The 17,222-nt window shown below is 34.6% G+C and overlaps 1 protein-coding gene and 1 long non-coding RNA gene across 4 annotated transcripts in view; one reads left to right on the top strand and one right to left on the bottom strand.

The window, feature by feature from the left end:
* The window catches only part of LOC127869531 (uncharacterized), an 82,515-nt gene that overhangs the window by 20,081 nt on the left and 45,212 nt on the right, over positions 1 to 17,222 (top strand). The gene's annotated exons all lie outside the window — the stretch shown is intronic.
* LOC127869533 (uncharacterized) lies at positions 6,564 to 10,120 on the bottom strand. Its single transcript, XR_008044660.1, has 5 exons — positions 10,039 to 10,120; positions 9,850 to 9,904; positions 8,923 to 9,348; positions 8,349 to 8,419; positions 6,564 to 7,928 (listed from the first exon to the last, which is right to left on the bottom strand). It is a non-coding gene; the product is annotated as an uncharacterized LOC127869533 (long non-coding RNA).

Raw genomic sequence — 17,222 nt, 5'->3', positions numbered from 1 at the left:
TTGTTCTTCCTGTGCTTTGGTAATGGATAATGATTGAGTTTATGTGTTGGCATTTCATTCAGCTAATTTTGAATGTACTGATTTCGAACATAGAGACTGAAAGCTTTGAAGAAAAGGTGCATATTTTGGAAATAGATCACATACTGGTTTATGTTTGACCTCAATTGTTACCGAATAGTGTTTGCGTAGCGTTGCACCAGTGACTTTGCTTATCTTTAGTGCACAACATAAGGCACGCTGATATTGGAAGTTGTGGTGAACAGCTCGCACAACCAGCTCGCAATGCGCAATACTCTGCGGTTGTGTTAGTAACTCTTTAATAAGAATAAAAAATGCTTTTAAGGCGATCCCGAACGGCTGGTTAGCCTCCTTATAACACATGACTACACGTGCAAAAACCAGCTCTGCTTACTCGATACGGCCACCGATCTCTCAAACATAGATGTAAGTCAAATTTTCTTAATTAGTGACAATACTGCTTTAACTTCTAAATGACGTCACATATATCAAACAATAATTTTACAAACCAGACGTTAAACTGATACAGATGTGAGTAATGTGATTGATTTTATCGTTCAAACGCTCTGAAACAAAATAAACATGGAACTGCGGTTACATAAAGCGCTGTCAGGTTTGTTCTTTGGACCTTTACATGGCAACACTGGCGGTGTATTACCAACTTAGTCAAGGAGTTGTCTTGTGTGGTTATTGCTTTCTGTTACAAAATCAATGAGTTTCAAATATGACTTGTTGATCGAATTTCAAAGTTCAATTACTACAATGCTTATTGTTAAACCTATTGATCCTAAGCCGAATCAAGGCTTACATATTTCCATACAACGCAACATACAACAAACAGTTATCTTGCTTGTCGACGGCACTGGTTATAACACACAAGATTTTTATAATGAAGTTTTAATATCGACAATTATTAGTTTTAAAATGCATTTTGGTTACTCTGATAAACCGGTAGATAAAACAACGGCCTTGCCTCAATGGATTAACTATATACTGTTCACATGGTTGAAGCATGAAGAGGCATGGTTTGCTCGTGAATTGTTTTGTTGTAATTTTCCAGTATGTAATTGTGTAGTATAGTTTTCAAAAAAAGAATTGTGATCAACAAGCAGTTGGGGTTATCAAAAGAGAAAAACATGATATCATCCATACTAAGCACTGTCTATATGGTATTACTATGAATGCAGATCTTTTAAAAATAAAATTTCATATTGTCATACATATTCATGTTATTGTACTCTGAATGTATCAAAGAATAAAAACGTGAATTTGTGCTTTAATAATGAATGCATTCTACTTATTTCGCGCTAAAATTGCATTACTATCAGATAATGAAAATGAAATGTTTACTCCATTGAGCAAAACGTGTTCATAGTGATTTGTTTAGTGGGTGCTATATGGTATTCATCGTCGTATTTCTTGTGTCGTCCGTCGTGTGTCGTCCGTCGCCAGTCGTCACCTTTTTGTTTTGAAAGCTATATAAAGAAAAATGTGCATGTAACGTTATATAGTGGTATTCTTTAAAGTGTGTTCAAATCAATGCCCTGGGGTCATTATTGGTTACATCCTATGGGCCACATGATTAATAAAGGTTTATATAGCAACATTAAAAACGGTTTTGTCTTTAAAAAGAGAGATGCCCTAAAATGTCATGGTATGAGTGTCCTCTACAAAATTTCAGCCAGATCATGCCCCTGCGACAAAACTTGCCACCGCGTTTAGGTTACTTGATTTTCAATTGTGTATATAGTGAACATTGTAAAACAGCTTCTCTGACTCCGCAAGGCCAATAAGTGCTGTGTTTAGAATGCAATATTGTATGGGGGTCCTTTTCCGAGTTAGTATAAATTTAGCCTCACTTGGCGGTTGCTTGTTTCGTACATATACTGTACTTATATGTAAACAGCAACAATTGAAGAACAAACTAATCTTTTCTGAATTCGGAAGTCAGTAAGGCTTGGTAGTGTGCATTTTACATGAAGTGTGCCTTTATAAATTTTTATTATAGCCATAATTTGACTTGCTCAAGGGATTACTTGTATTCTTTACAGGCATTAAGTTAAAACTTAAAAAGTATTTTCTGAAAAAAGCAAGTTCAAGCAATTTGTTATTTATCAAATATCTTCAAAGACTTATTATTTGATTTTTTGGGGCGTTTCTTAAAAAAAACTGAATTTGCATTCGTTGCTTGCAAATTAAAACGGTAATACGAATTCCCAAGAGGGCGTATATAACAATGCATTAAACCGAACCCAGCCATTTGTAAACATGTATGAATTTAGTGGTAATTGTCAAACAATCGATACAGAACAAAAGTAAAAGACCATCACAAATGCAAAAGGAAAGGTTACGTGGGCATCACAGCATTTGCATGGTAATTTAAAAAAACAAGGATAAAACGATACATTTTTATTCAATCGAATACCTAAGGTAAACATTGGTAATATGTGTAGCGCTTATATATGAAAACATACCAACAGCATAACGACTTTCATACTGCCGATTTAAAAGTACATCATCATGTAATTAAAAAAAAAAATCAGAACCATGGAATATCAAGGCTAGGTTAATTGTTTAAGGTTGAACTATTTGATCGCATAGCTATGTTGCATGTGTTTATTGTAATCTGAGAACATATAATATATTGTACTAAACGTGTTTAACAAATATAAACCATCCGAAATCTCAAAATTGTTTATATCAATTGTATATTTACCTCCTCCTATTTGCGGATGATGCTGTCATTTTTCTCAGAAACTACAGAAGGGCTCAAGCAATCGTTTAATTATCTTGAACCAAATTGATACATGGGGTTTAACTGTATATATTTACAAAACAAAAATAATGGTTTTGTGAAAAGGGGGCGTGCTAAACAAAAATTACAAAAATGAACTGTCCGTTTTATTAAGAAGAAAGATCCAAATACACATTAAAACACTTCACAACAAGACTAAGTATGCATACTTTTTTGGAACTTTTAAATATAAATATTAAAGGGACCCTTAGGAAGAAGGCCAACTACTGTTTTACATGGTAAGAAAATAGAAAGTTGTATTTATCTTTAACTAAACGTCTATTATTGTAATAAATGTACCGTTTATAATGAAATCAATGTACATTATTTTTGTATGTTAACGCTGATTTGTGTAAACATGCACAGTTTATTATGAAATAAATGCTGTTTTGCCTGTTTCTAACAATTTTGTTAACATATGATTTATATACTCAATTCATTGTTTAATTACTCATTTTGTTCACGCATGTTTGAACGTCGTTTAATAGGAATCATGATGAGCTGTAATACAAAGCCCATACAAAATAAAAAACAACGAATATTTCGTACAATATTTAGAAAAATAAAGTTAACACATGAACAAAATCAATGTTCCTCATAGCAATATCCAAAATTTCAACGCTGGTCATCTAGCGTCTGGTAAAATGGATTAAGAAAGATACGAAATGTTCTATTTTGTTTTTTTGTGGGCCAATAAATTCAACACATGTTCATGTACAGTGTTAATGTTCGTGTGTCGAATGAATATATATCATTGCAGTAAATTAAAATAGAATATATTCTGCCACAAAAAATAAAAACGAGCATTTTGTTTGTCAGCAATAGGTCAAGCGTGTATATTTCATTTTGCAAATGCTAACAAATACCTTAATTGAATAACATACCAACGACGCTACCAGCGAATGTTTAATATATTGTATTAAGTGCAGTCCATTATCATTTTGTCTTTTAAGATACAAGTTTTACGTATTTATTAACCTTTGTTCATATTGAGTATCAGCCCACTGAAGGGACTGCACTCCAACTATAACTGAGTTATTGAATAGATTATGTGGCTTCATGTTTAAAATTAATGCCCTTCGTCAATATATCGTTTACTAACTACCGCTTGTGCGTAAATCCTTCTGATAAAGCGTAATGGGATGAATGAACTTAATGAACTATTTATATCAATAATGAACAATCAAAGCATGATGGCTTAAACCAGTAGTTCAGCTCCGCTAGTACTCATGTTGGTATAGTTTACAAATACTTATCACTAGTCTGGTGTAAGTATTTTGCTTATGTTTTATTTCTGATTATAACCGACAAAACTGGTATGGCTGTTATTCCTTATCGACTTATTTCCGAATGTGTATTGCTTGAGCGACAATGGTTATGTCTTGTGGTTTAAATCTTTAAGAACTATATACAGTTCAATATATTGTAGATTTACTGCCCCATTCAGCATTCAACAGTTGGGATATTTTATATGCGTTTAATGTAGGCAAGTGCATGCTAACAATATGTACCCTACTTTAGTGAATTTTTTACAAATGCTCTTTAGAATGCATGCGCCATTTTAACGTGTCATACGCACAATTATAACAAGTGAACACTATACAGCCACAGAGATGTTAAACCTTCAACGGCATTTGTTTAGCCATGCGTTCATACACATACAAATTATTTTATTACACTTTATACACGGATTGTATTCCGATCACAATAAAGTTTCCTTCCGTCATAGAATTCCCGATTAGTAGTGCCATTTATTGTTATAAGTAAATAAATAATGGCATAGATACTTGCTTTATCATATGCATGGTTTTAGTTTAGTTGTAAGTCTAATGGCGTAATGCCAATAGGCTATTGTACCGAAAATCGGAAACACGTCACGCAGTCAGATGCGCGTTTTTTTTTCAAGAGGTAAAAATGGCCCAATGTTGGCGAACAATATAGAGAACGTTTTAAATAAGTGATATGTTTCGCGACATTTCATGACAGTGAGCGTGGCATATTCGCTTACTGATCCAGAAGTCACGGGTTCGCATCCCCACGGCACCAGTTTTTTTTTCAATTTTGTTTCTTACTAAGTTTACCTTAGTTAAGACTATAACAAGCATTTACGAAATTTAAGTAATCGTATTTAATAACATTCCAAACTAGAAATTAAAAAGATATTCGGCGAATATATAAATTAAAAACAAAGGTTAAGCGGGTGTTCTCACCTAATAGGCGCATATCCATCGCATACAATATTTGTTATGAAAACGTTTATAAGTAATATTCCAATATACCGTAATAAGCCTAAGTTTTCTGACACTTAAAAATCAATAATCTGTTCGTGTCCGAATATTAAGATACAAAACGTTTTTTTAATACAGGTGTCCGAAAATTAAGAGACAAAAGTTGTTTGTAAGTTTTTGGAAATTCGAAATAAACCATTGACGATCGGATACGGGTATGCAAATGTGCATAGTGTCTATTGTTGAAACGAAAACTAGCACGCGCTTATAAAATACCACGACGTATACTATACATTACTTGTTTATACGTTAAACTTTAAGTTGTTGGGTGAAACCATTTTCTATTACCCGTATAGATGGTTATTTACCCCATAACGCAAATGTAATGGGCCATTGCCTTAAGGCATTTGTCAGCCAGGTTTTATGATATTAATCCGGTTGTAAAAAATATCAGTTTGGCTTAAAAAGGGGTGTTCGAAAACTTATTTACGGTACACATCTTTTTTACGTGACCTCACACCATGTGTCCGCACATGGTTTATTATGATTTTATTTGTTCTTCATCGAAATATATGGAAGGTTGATATATGAGTAAGACACAGTGTTCTTTACAGGCGTAGCTTAACACCAGCCTGCGAACTGCTGCGCTTTCCACAATAAAATCACGCAAGGTTTCGTGGTATCTCCAATCCAATTCGCCAATTAAGTTTACATTCCTGACAAGACTGCTTGGATGCGCAGGCTGGGCTAGATCTAAGCTGGCTGCATATTGCATAAGACACATTTTCATATAACGCGGGTCTTTACAAAATCCCACTGCGTTTTGTAAATTGAACGTCAAACTGTGTTATGTATAGAAAACTTGCACATTTCGTTAGCCTATTCTGTTTTGCATAAGTCACACATGTGTGGCTATATAGTTAAAGGATTTTCCTTCTATCATGGACACTTTTCTATCTCGGACGTTTTGTCTCATAATACAAGACAAATGGCATTTTCCGGTAGGGTTTCATTCAAGTTTTTTTAATATCTTGAAAGCAATACTGTGTTGTCAACTAAAGACGTTTCTTGATTGTAAATTCCGTCTTGCCCTGACGATTTACTGACCCTTGGGGATTGAATTTACCGGCAATTCGCAATTGTAACTGGGCCAAAGTCCGAATCCCATACACTGAAGAGTGTTACATCCTATACTACAAACGACGCGATGATGTTGCCAATGTTGCAGGGGATTATGCTCAAATCATTAAATGGAATAAATTAAGTTTATTCATTCGGGTCTGCTGGCGTTTTGTAAAAGGTCATTTAAGGTGAAAAGCTGGATTTAAACATCTGCGCCGAAAACAATCATAATCTGTGAAAATGTTAAATAAGAAAACTGGATGGGAATGAGATAATCGTAGTTCAACAACTTGTTTAATAGATGCCATAATCCCAATATATAGCTCGGTAACCGAGTATCGAGCGCTAAAGGAAACGAGTAACATGGTTTCTGAATTAATGCAAAAATTGCAGCAATAAACTATTTTCCTTCAAAGATTTATTGAATTCTCGTTAAATAAATGTCCTAATTGTCAATTGACAGCGTGTTTAATAAACCAAACCGATAGTTCCATATATAGCTGCACTATATTTCACTACGCGCGTGGTTATCTCGTATCGTTACGTTATAATATCGTTAAACTTTGTGACGGCAAATATTTCTCTTGCGATTCAGGGCGGCCGGAGATGGGGGAACAAATACGTATTTTGATATGAATCTGCATATAATGCTGCATAATAATTGAATTTCTTTGAATTATTTAAATAAGGGTGACACATTCAGAACGTGTGCCTCAAAATAAGGAATGCAGGTAATATTTTGCGAATGTAACGTGGTCGGTAAATCTAGCATCAACAACAGCAACACAACAGTAACAACGAATTGTTCCTTTCTGCTAAAATGAAGATGAATCAGATTATAAATGAGTAATAACCAACAAAACAAGGAAAGAAAAAACATAACTTTGGTCATAGATTCAATATCATCGTCCATAACACGAGCATAAATAAACGTCAAGAAAATCAGAATTTGTTTTCATTCGGACCTTAACTTTCTCGCAAAATACCAAGCTTCTGGATAAGTGTTTCTGATTTTCCGATTGATATAGGATGTTGGCAATATATTATCACTTCTTGTTTCATGTATTTGTACTTATTCTTAAAACAAAACTGTTTTTGTTGATAGTCTTTAGTCTTTTATTCAGTCAACTGTTCCTTAAACATTTACCGCAACAAAAACTTCACTTTATTTTGCATATGAACTTTCAGTGACGTCGGCGCTTTGATTAACACAAGCAAGTCATGCATATATTATACAATCACAATAAGTAAATATCATGAGCATAATATGTACATATCTTTATTAACAAGTACACGTGATTCAGCATGAAAGATGTTCACTAACGGAGTGCTGATGACACAATTCCTTGAGAGTTTTACTTAATCGGTATCCCACAAAGTACTGACGTGTCTTTAAGAACAGGTCACTGTTCTAGTTGACGTCTGCGTACACTGTCACTGTTGTTTCAAATGTCTAAGATTGATCATTTAGACGATTTATTTTTAAGTTGACTTCAGCTTTAATTTGTTGTATATTCCTCTCTTGTTAGAACTCCTCATTGAAAATCCTTTTGATGACCTCAATAACATTGCTTATGTGTTTGTTATCTCATTAAATATGTGTATAAAACTGCACTTCAATCATTTGACAAACACAGGTTGATAAATAACACAGGTTATACAGAATTGATAGAATGTGGAAGAAACTATAAACCACTAAACCGTAGAATGATGAAATGATGTTAAGTCCTCCAACTTCTGACATGCCTGTACCGTTTGGAGCTGGCCTATATACGACATAAATAAATAATGTTATCGGTAATATGTTTGGTTTTTATGTAAACATTTATTTGGGATTTCGTCATAATAGTATGCTACAACGTAGAGCACTAGTTTAAGAATACAGTCTGATTGATCGTTTACCTTTCTTCAATCGAATACTTTTAAGATTATATTGAAGGAAGCATTTAAAAATTAAAATAATGTTTTAAACAACTATAGTACTGCGTACAATTTAAGATCCTGAACGTTGTGTCTTTATGTTTACACATACCCTTTGCGGTTACAAACGATTTGTTTTAAACTACGCATAGCACATTAAAAGCAATGTCAAACAGTCGACTCCGTAAAGCAATGCGGTTGAAACTCATGCAGGTTATTTAGTTATACTTTATACATAATTGTATTACGCTCAATATAATACTTACCATGGAAGCCCTTATAACCGTACCCACAATGAAAGCAACAACCAGAACTGACGTCAACGAAACAACCACAACTGAAATACACCAATGATATATAAATAATATGACAAATGAATGCATGTGATATATTTGTATTTCGTTATGTAATAATTTAATTCAACAGTATTGATATAGAAAGTAGCAGTAAGTTTTGTACGCAACAATACCAAGATATGTCTCAATTATCCGTTGATAAGCTGACAGTACGCTTGCATACATGTTCTTTCACAATTCTTAATCTCGTCTTATACATTTTTAAACGATGGCGTACAACTGTCAGATCGTTTAATCGATTCTAATTGTTTAATCTACCATGGCGAAAATGTATAGTTTCATCAAAACGAGATGTCTTCCTATTGGTTGTTTATTAATTTACATGAGCATAAAAAAGAATAATTCGATTTATCATTCAAACTATATTTAGCCAACGAAATCGCATAAAATGGTAAATTAAAAATACGTTCATAAAACATGTTTACTTGTTGAATTACAGGAAACAACGTGATACACATTTGAAAAGTAAATACACTATACCAACCTGTTCCCGTATATGATAGTCCGCCTGGGAATGATGTCCTTCCCTCCTGGTCCATGTTGTCTGTACTGGCGTTGTAATTGCCTCTCAATGCGTTTTGCATGGAATATCTTAGAAGTTCTTTTTGGCCAGTAGTATTAAATGAGTGGTAACACGCATACCAGACATTTTTATCTTCAGAATGATTATTTATGGTCAATATTCCACCTGGGTTTGCATATTTGACGGTGAATTGTGTTTCAGAAATCCACGACATGAGAGAGCACACTTTGGTGAGCATATCGCACTCCGCAAGTATTGTCTCATTGTTTGATTCTAGATTTGTAATCGTGAATGTAATGTTCTCGTTAAATGGACAAAGGAACGAATTCACGTGTTCCAATGACCCATTACTTACAGTGTATGGTAATTCACTCGCATCAGCTTTTACTAAAAAAGGAAATATTCTGTAGTTAAAAAAACTACAACATCAGCATGACATAATACAACAAATAACAAAAACACTAAAAACAATGTAAACACGTACATATTTAAAATCGTTTTCATTACTCGTTTAATAGCTTAGCTTATCAAAGTGACTTCTTAAAGTGCAAAGACTAGCGCCATCAAACTGTAAACGACGTAAGTATGATACGTATACATCAAATCATCCGTCCATAAATCAATCTATGATTGAAGGATTGAGTCATTACATTCGTGAGTAAGTCGGATATGTGAGCCAGTCCGTGAGTCAGTAAGTGGGTGAGTGAGTGATTGAGAAAGTGAGTCAGTCGGCCAGTCGTATAGTCGGTCAGCAATTTAGTTATTCAATCCGGAATCGAGCGAGCGAGCAAATGAGTGGGTGGGTGGGTTGGTGGGCGGGTGTGTTTGAGTGAGTTAGTAATGGAGTGAGTGTGTGAGTGAAAACGGTAATATATAACGGTAATTTACCTGAACAGGACTTCGTAATGGCCATCAAAACAATCAATGATGGTATCATGGTAAACTGAAGCAAAGTAAAACGTCGATTAAACGCCATAATAATGAAACAACCCAATCAGAAATACATATAAATTTAGTATACGTTCACATAAACACAATAAATTACAATGAAGAACACGTATATATTAACATACATACGCGATTTAATTATATCACAATGTATACACCAGTAAAGGTTAAGTCTATTCCACCAGGTATATATTTCGAAAAATGAAGAATATAGAGAATACTAGGTCGGTGCCGAATAAAGCAAAGTTTATCTTGCTCGGCTTAGAAAATCTGAACCACGAGCCTTGGCGAGTGGTTCAGATTTTCGTGCCGAGCAAGATAAACTTTGCTTTATTCGGCACCGACCTAGTATTCGATTTATCCCATCAATTTTCTTAGTCGTAAATTATTTCTTTAAACATAGAATAGGAAAATCGAACTAGACGGAAAATCCCAAAGATATTTTAAGCAAACATTGTTTCATTATTTTAATCGTGTCGAGCCTAATACATTACAAAAAGATCAGTAACCAACCTGTTTTTCGTTTATCATACCTCTACGTCCCCGATTTTTAAGAAATAATGAAAAAAAAGACACTAAACAACTGCATCTTTAGCGAGAAACAACATGCATTGTGTCGTATGACGTATTAATAATGACGTCACGAGTACGCGCACTTAATATTTGTAAATAATGTTTATTTGCTTTTTGAGTTGTATTATGTGTAAAAACTATATTACATCTTGGTATCAAATTGTTTGTTTTGTTAAATCTGATTCGATTTTACTAAAAATGATTACTTTATAGTTGATTCCGAGTAATATGAACATTCTTCGCCGCGCGTGACAGCTATATTTCAGCACTGCTGAAATAAAGGTAAATTTATTCCACAGTGGTTTATTTCGACAATGCACGTCTGATGATGGGATAAAATCTTATACTTTACGCTTGGTTTTACGATTGGAAATCAATAAACTATGTATTCCAGTTTATACTGGGTACGTATTATGAGCCATGTACCTTATTTAAACCGTAGGTAAAATAAGCCTTTAAAACCGGATAGAAATTTCACGGTTGAAAAACTACTGATATAGTATATTGAGAGCAGTGTATATAAGCGCATATAAACAACAAACAACTTATCAGACTGTTAACATGTTATCTACATATTATTGATCACTTCTTACAGAAGAGACCCTTAAGATTGAGGGATTTACTGTTAGGTATTCTATTTGGTACTTAAAATATGAAGTAATTTGCAGTAATCAATTAATCTTATTTTTGCGTAATATTATATCCGCAAACGCCAGGATTAATCCAGTTAGAAACTAGTACAAAACACTCTTGATATGTATGTGATTGTATCGTCATTCTTCTGTTAACCACAAAACAAGTTAAGTACGGTTCTGATTCACATTCTCTACAAGGGTTTGGCAGAAGTTTGTGGAAAAACACTTTCCATATAATGCACTACAATCACATAGAAATGTCCAGTTTCGACATCCAGGTTTTTATGCCCCGGTAGGGTGGCATATAGCAGTTGAACTCTCCGTCCGTCCGTCAGTCCGTCCGTCCGTCCGTCAGAAAGCTTTAACATTTGCCGTAACTTTTGCAATATTGAAGATAGCAACTTGATATTTGGCATGCATGTGTATCTGCTAAAGCTGCACATTTTAGTGGTGAAAGGTCAAGGTCATCCTTCAAGGTAAAAAGTCAAAAAATGCAATCAAAGAGAAGTAATACGCTTATTAAGTAAGATAATTTCAAAACCTGCCAAATGATAAATAGAAATATGATTTCAAAGCGACGCAATAGGGGGCAGTGTGTTTCTGATAAACATATCTCTTGTTTAAGTCTAACATTTTAAATGGAAGATCAAACTAACACTTATACAACTGAGAAGAACTCACTTAAAACTATGTTTTAAGCGAGTTTAAAAGGTCACGACACTTACCTTTGGCTTACATGAAGCACTCATTGTCATAAAAATAGAACAAGTTAAAGCACATATGACTTAGTTGAATATAACACTATTGTGTCTGGTATCAGACAAATGTAGCGTTGAACGCAAATTCACTTGAGCGAATGGATTGTTTTATATTACTACTAGACATAATGCAGTTGAAAACAAAACTCGGTTCTTACGCGTTTGAATATATTTATATAATATAAAATGTTTCGGCTAAACCATGGTATTTTAGTAAGTAATTGACTTGTTTAACACTAAAACAAACTAAACTAGAAATAGCACGTTAGCGGCCGACGCGTTACCCCACGCCGCATATTTGACCCAGGGGTCAGATCAAAATTCCAAATAGTGCACTGTCGCACATAATGCTCATAGCTACCATGTAATTAAGTTTCAAGGTTCTAGTGCTAATAGTGTAGGAGGAGATAGTGGCAAGGACTGACGGACGGACGAAAAGGCAATTTTGGGTGGGTGTGGCCTATGTGGGCGGGGCTCTGGAATGGTTAATGTAGACATGGATGGTCGAGATAGATCGTGTTGTCATACGAGATGCTCAGTATTAATTCTGCGTCAATTAGTGAATAAATGAAGAAGTTATGTTAAAACAAAATTTTGGGTGGGTGTGGTCTATGCGGGCGGGGCGCTCAAGGTTGGTAATGGGGCCAATGCATGGTTGAGATTGACCGTATTGTCATAAGAAATTTTGGGTACGAAACAAAATTCTGGTACTCAAATTTTGGGTAAGAAAAAATTTAGCCGAAAAATGGGTACGAAAAAAAATTGGGTACTAAAAATAAATTGGGTACGAACAAATTTTGGGTACGTAAAAAAATATTGGTACGAAAAAAAATTGGGTACGAAAAAAAATGGGTAGGAACAAAAATTGGGTAGCAAAATAAAAATTTGGGTACACAAAAAAAATGGGTACGAAAAAATGTGGGTACGATTAAATGTGGGTACGAAAAATGTGGGTAAGAACAAAAATGGGTACGAAAATAAAATGGGTAAGACAAAAAATAGGTACGAAAAAAAATTGGGTACGAAAAAAATTGATAACAAAACAAAGATGGGTACGAAAATTTTTGGATACGAAAACAAATTTGGGGGTACGGGGAAGTAGTACCCGTGAACCTCTCGATATAAATATAACTTGAGGAAATACTGTCAACCAAGGCGAAGCCGTGGTTGAAAGTTTTTTTCCGAAAGTTGACAAATATGCTGTCACCTTGTAAGACATGTAATATTTATTTTATTATACCGAAAAAAATATTCAAACATGAACAATTTATATGAACCATGTCTGTTTGCAACGGAAATGCAAAACTTCGTACTGCGCATGCGCGAATGGGACTGTACAATGTTTCACCATTTCGCACGTGATTGCTAAATTAGCGGGCGACAGTATATAAATATTACATGTCTGACAGCGTGACAGTAAATTTGTCAAGGTTGACAGTATTTTTCCGAAAGTTGACAAATTTACTGTCACCCTGTCAGGCATGTAATATTTATGTTATTATACCGAACAAACTCGTCAAACATGAACAATTTATATGAACCATGAACGATTTTAATATTCAATAAGTGTATTTGATTTCAGCAATGAACAACCATTAATATGTTGAGTGGTTCAGATTTTCGGGCCGAGCAAAATGAACTTCGCTTTATTCGGCACCGACATAGTTATCGATTGATCCCATCAATTTTCTACGTCGCCAATTATTACTTTAAAAATTATATTACCGAACCAGCTTTCCTAATTTTATTTTCATCACTTTATTACGCAATTTATGACGTACTCGTGTGACGTCATTTCGGTGAGGAAACATTTTGGGACAACAATATTGACGTGGTTGGTTTTTAACAGTAAGATATTTGTTTAAAGCATCGAACGTATCCAAAACGTATTTCGGATTGCTGTAGGTGGATGGTCCACGGCCGTCCACAAGCTCAAATGACCATATATGGAGAAAAAGGCGGGACCAAACCAAATAGGCTTGCAATGCGCATGCCCAAGCAAAACCGATTGTAAGCCATCTTGAATTGTTAGCGTGAAAAGATAGATTCTACATTTATTGGATATTTTAATATGATGAATATTATAGGTAAAGAATATGGATAGTATTATCATTATAACGTCAACATTAACTCAACACTTGTATTGTTGACATGAAGATAAAGCTATTTCGAGGTTGTTTTGACCATTGAATTGCTAAGTAGGTCAAACTCAAAGTTTTAACTTCTATTGATATTTTATTGAGTTAAGGAATCTTCGAGTAATAGTTAAAAAAAATCTTTCGCAATCTATAGCTAAATCATGTGTTGTTGCTATATTATAAACTTTCGTGCATGAGCCATTTAAATCCGTTTGCATTACTTTTTTTGTTGTTTCCCCTGGAAAATTCTCTTCTTGCTAGCCTTCGCTGAGTTATTCAACAACATCGCTATATTGCCGACTTTTGTTGTTTTTTTGGTTAAAGCTGCATGCTTTTGTTGGATAATGTTTTATTTATCATTCACGTTTTACATATGATTCTGTTTAAACCATATTTAATCGATGTTTTGGTGAATTTCGCGCATGCTTAACTTGCCTGATTTCGGACGTAATTTACTTTCGGATACTTGCTCATCTTGTGTTTTTTTTCCGATGTTTTCTAATGTATGCAGATTAAAAAAACAGCTCATGCTTAAATGTGTTATTGAGCAAGTGACTTCTTAATACTATGGCAGGAATAAAAAAACTGTTATAAAATTAAAAAGGCAGTTTAGTTACATGTATAAACTCACAGTCACAAGTGTGTAAGTATTACTGTTACATTTATTTATATTTACTAAAAGTAAATATATTCGCACATATCAGTAAGTATTGTACAGCCCTGAATTATATTTAATACACCCATCTAGGCAGTAAATTCATATATGTGCTGGTTTTAATTTACATTCATGTTATTATCCCCCTGCAATAGGCGGAGGGATATTGTTTTGGCCTTGTCCGCCCGTCTTTCTGTCCGTCCGGCACTTTTGTGTTGGGAGCCATATCTTGGAAGTGCTTTGGCGGATTTCATTGAAACTTGGTATGAGTATATATATAGATAAGAGGATGATGCTTGCCAAATGGCAATGTACACTATCTGTTAATAACGGAGTTATGGCCCTTCGAACCTAAAAAAATGCTTTTTTACCCGAGTGTCAAATATAACACTTTTGTGTCCAGAAGCTAATTAGCGGGGGATATCAATTCAATGAATTTGCTTGTTATTAATTGAATGGAAATAAACCTGTTCTTTTGTCTGTCATTATGGTGTTTAAAATCACATTTAATGGCATCCAACCTACTTGATTTCAAATACAGTAACAACTGGCGCCGTGACCTGGATGCAGATTCTAAGCAGATGGGCCAAAATGGGGGCAGCTGGAGAGACTCGCCCGGAACTGACAAGCCTGGAGGAAGCTGGTTGACTGTTGGCGAGATGGGACAACAGACGAAGAATAAACGAACCTACTTGATTTGATAAACATTTTTGTAAGTCATAAAAGAATCGAGCAAACTTTTTGTTTCCAATAAGCAGTCCTGTATATATCCGAAATAAAATAAAATGTTTCACTCAGGTTCCTTGATACTCATCTTGGTATTTAAGGGACCTTATAACAGATTTTGGCATGTATTGAAGTTTGTCATTAAATGCGTTATATTTATAAATGTAAACATTAAATCTAAAAAGCTCAATTAAAAAATAAGAAAAAATTAAAAGAAAAAGTAATCATCATCTGGGCTCGAACCACTGACCTAAGGAGTAAAAGTCTAACGCTAAGATGGCCATCCATGCTCTTACAATATTTTATACTTTCAGTTTCTATAAGCAAAGCTCGTAGTGTCACAAAAAACGACAACAGAACTCCAAATTATTCAATTGTTTTGCTTTGCAACGATTTATCATTTTCAGGTTGTTAATGTTAAGTATAACTGTTTTCTCACAAATATCATAACTGCAACAAAAATGTGCGAGTCTGAAACAATTTGTATGCCCCCTTTCGAAGAAAAGGGGCCATATAGTTATCAGACTGTCCGTCTGTCGGTCCGTCTTTCCGTCACACTTTGCGTTTAGGTTTCGAAAAATGCTCATAACTTCTATGTCCCTTGAGATATAACCTTCATATTTGGTATGCATGTGCATATGAACAAGGCCTTTCCATACGAACACAAATTTTTACCCCTGTGACCTTGACCTTGAACTTAGGGTCCGCGTTTAGGTTTCAAAATCTGCGTTTAGGTTTTGAAAAATGTTCATAACTTCTATGTCCCTTGAGATATAACCTTCATATTTGGTATGCATGTGATATGGACAAGGCCTTTCCATACGCACAAAAATTGTTACCCCTGTGACCTTGAACTTAGGGTCCGCGTTTAGGTTTCGAAATCTGCGTTAAGGTTTTTAAAATGCTCTAACTTCTATTTCCCTTGAGATATAACCTTCATATTTGGTATGCATGTGTATATGAACAAGGCCTTTCCATACGCACAAAAAAAAATTACCCCTGTGACCTTGACCTTGAAGTTAAGGTCCGCGTTTAGGTTTCGAAATCTGCGTTTAGGTTTTGAAAAATGCTCATAACTTCTATGTCCCTTGAGATATAACCTTCATATTTGGTATGCATGTGTAAATGGGCAAGGCCTATATACGCACACAAATTTTGACCCCTGTGACCTTGACTTTAGGGTCCGCGTTTAGGTTTCAAAATCTGTGTTTAGGTTTCGAAAAAAGCTCATAACTTCTTTCAAGCATTTATAGGGGGCATAAGTCATCCTATGGTGACAGCTCTTGTTTTATTTTGTCAATTTACCAAAACATGCAAAGGCCCCTTAAAATACATGAAGTAATGTTTACAGTTGTCCATAACCACATATTGAAAAAGAATGTGCAAGCTCTATCTATTGGCATACAAACAAAGCCAATCTGTTGGATTATTACTCATGGCAAGCAATATGATCTTAGGTATACCTTCTATAATAAGGTGTTTGCACTTTAATCACATTAAAATTTGAAATACTATGGAAGTACAAAAAGGTCAGAATGATAACAAACAGGTTTGTAATGGACATCATCTTGCAATTGCTATTTATGTGAGTGGGATGGTACAAAAATTCTGAATTTGTTATATGTAGGACATTTAGTAACTTAGCAACCCATGCATGTTGCAAGGGTTTTAATTGTCCGAATTATTTGGAAATCCCGATTTGAGCCATTCAGGATTGAATTTTAGATCAGTGTAAATCCGATGGTTTATTTTAAGGGGGTGTGAATAAATATTGTAATTGCTTGATTGGCATGCCGGGCATGTGCGCTTAGTACGGATTTTTCCTGGT

The sequence above is a fragment of the Dreissena polymorpha genome, chromosome 2 (genome assembly GCF_020536995.1).
Source record: "Dreissena polymorpha isolate Duluth1 chromosome 2, UMN_Dpol_1.0, whole genome shotgun sequence".
Lineage (NCBI taxonomy): Eukaryota > Metazoa > Mollusca > Bivalvia > Myida > Dreissenidae > Dreissena > Dreissena polymorpha.
The sequence above is the reverse complement of the archived record's forward strand: the minus strand, read 5'-3'. Positions and strand labels throughout refer to the sequence as shown.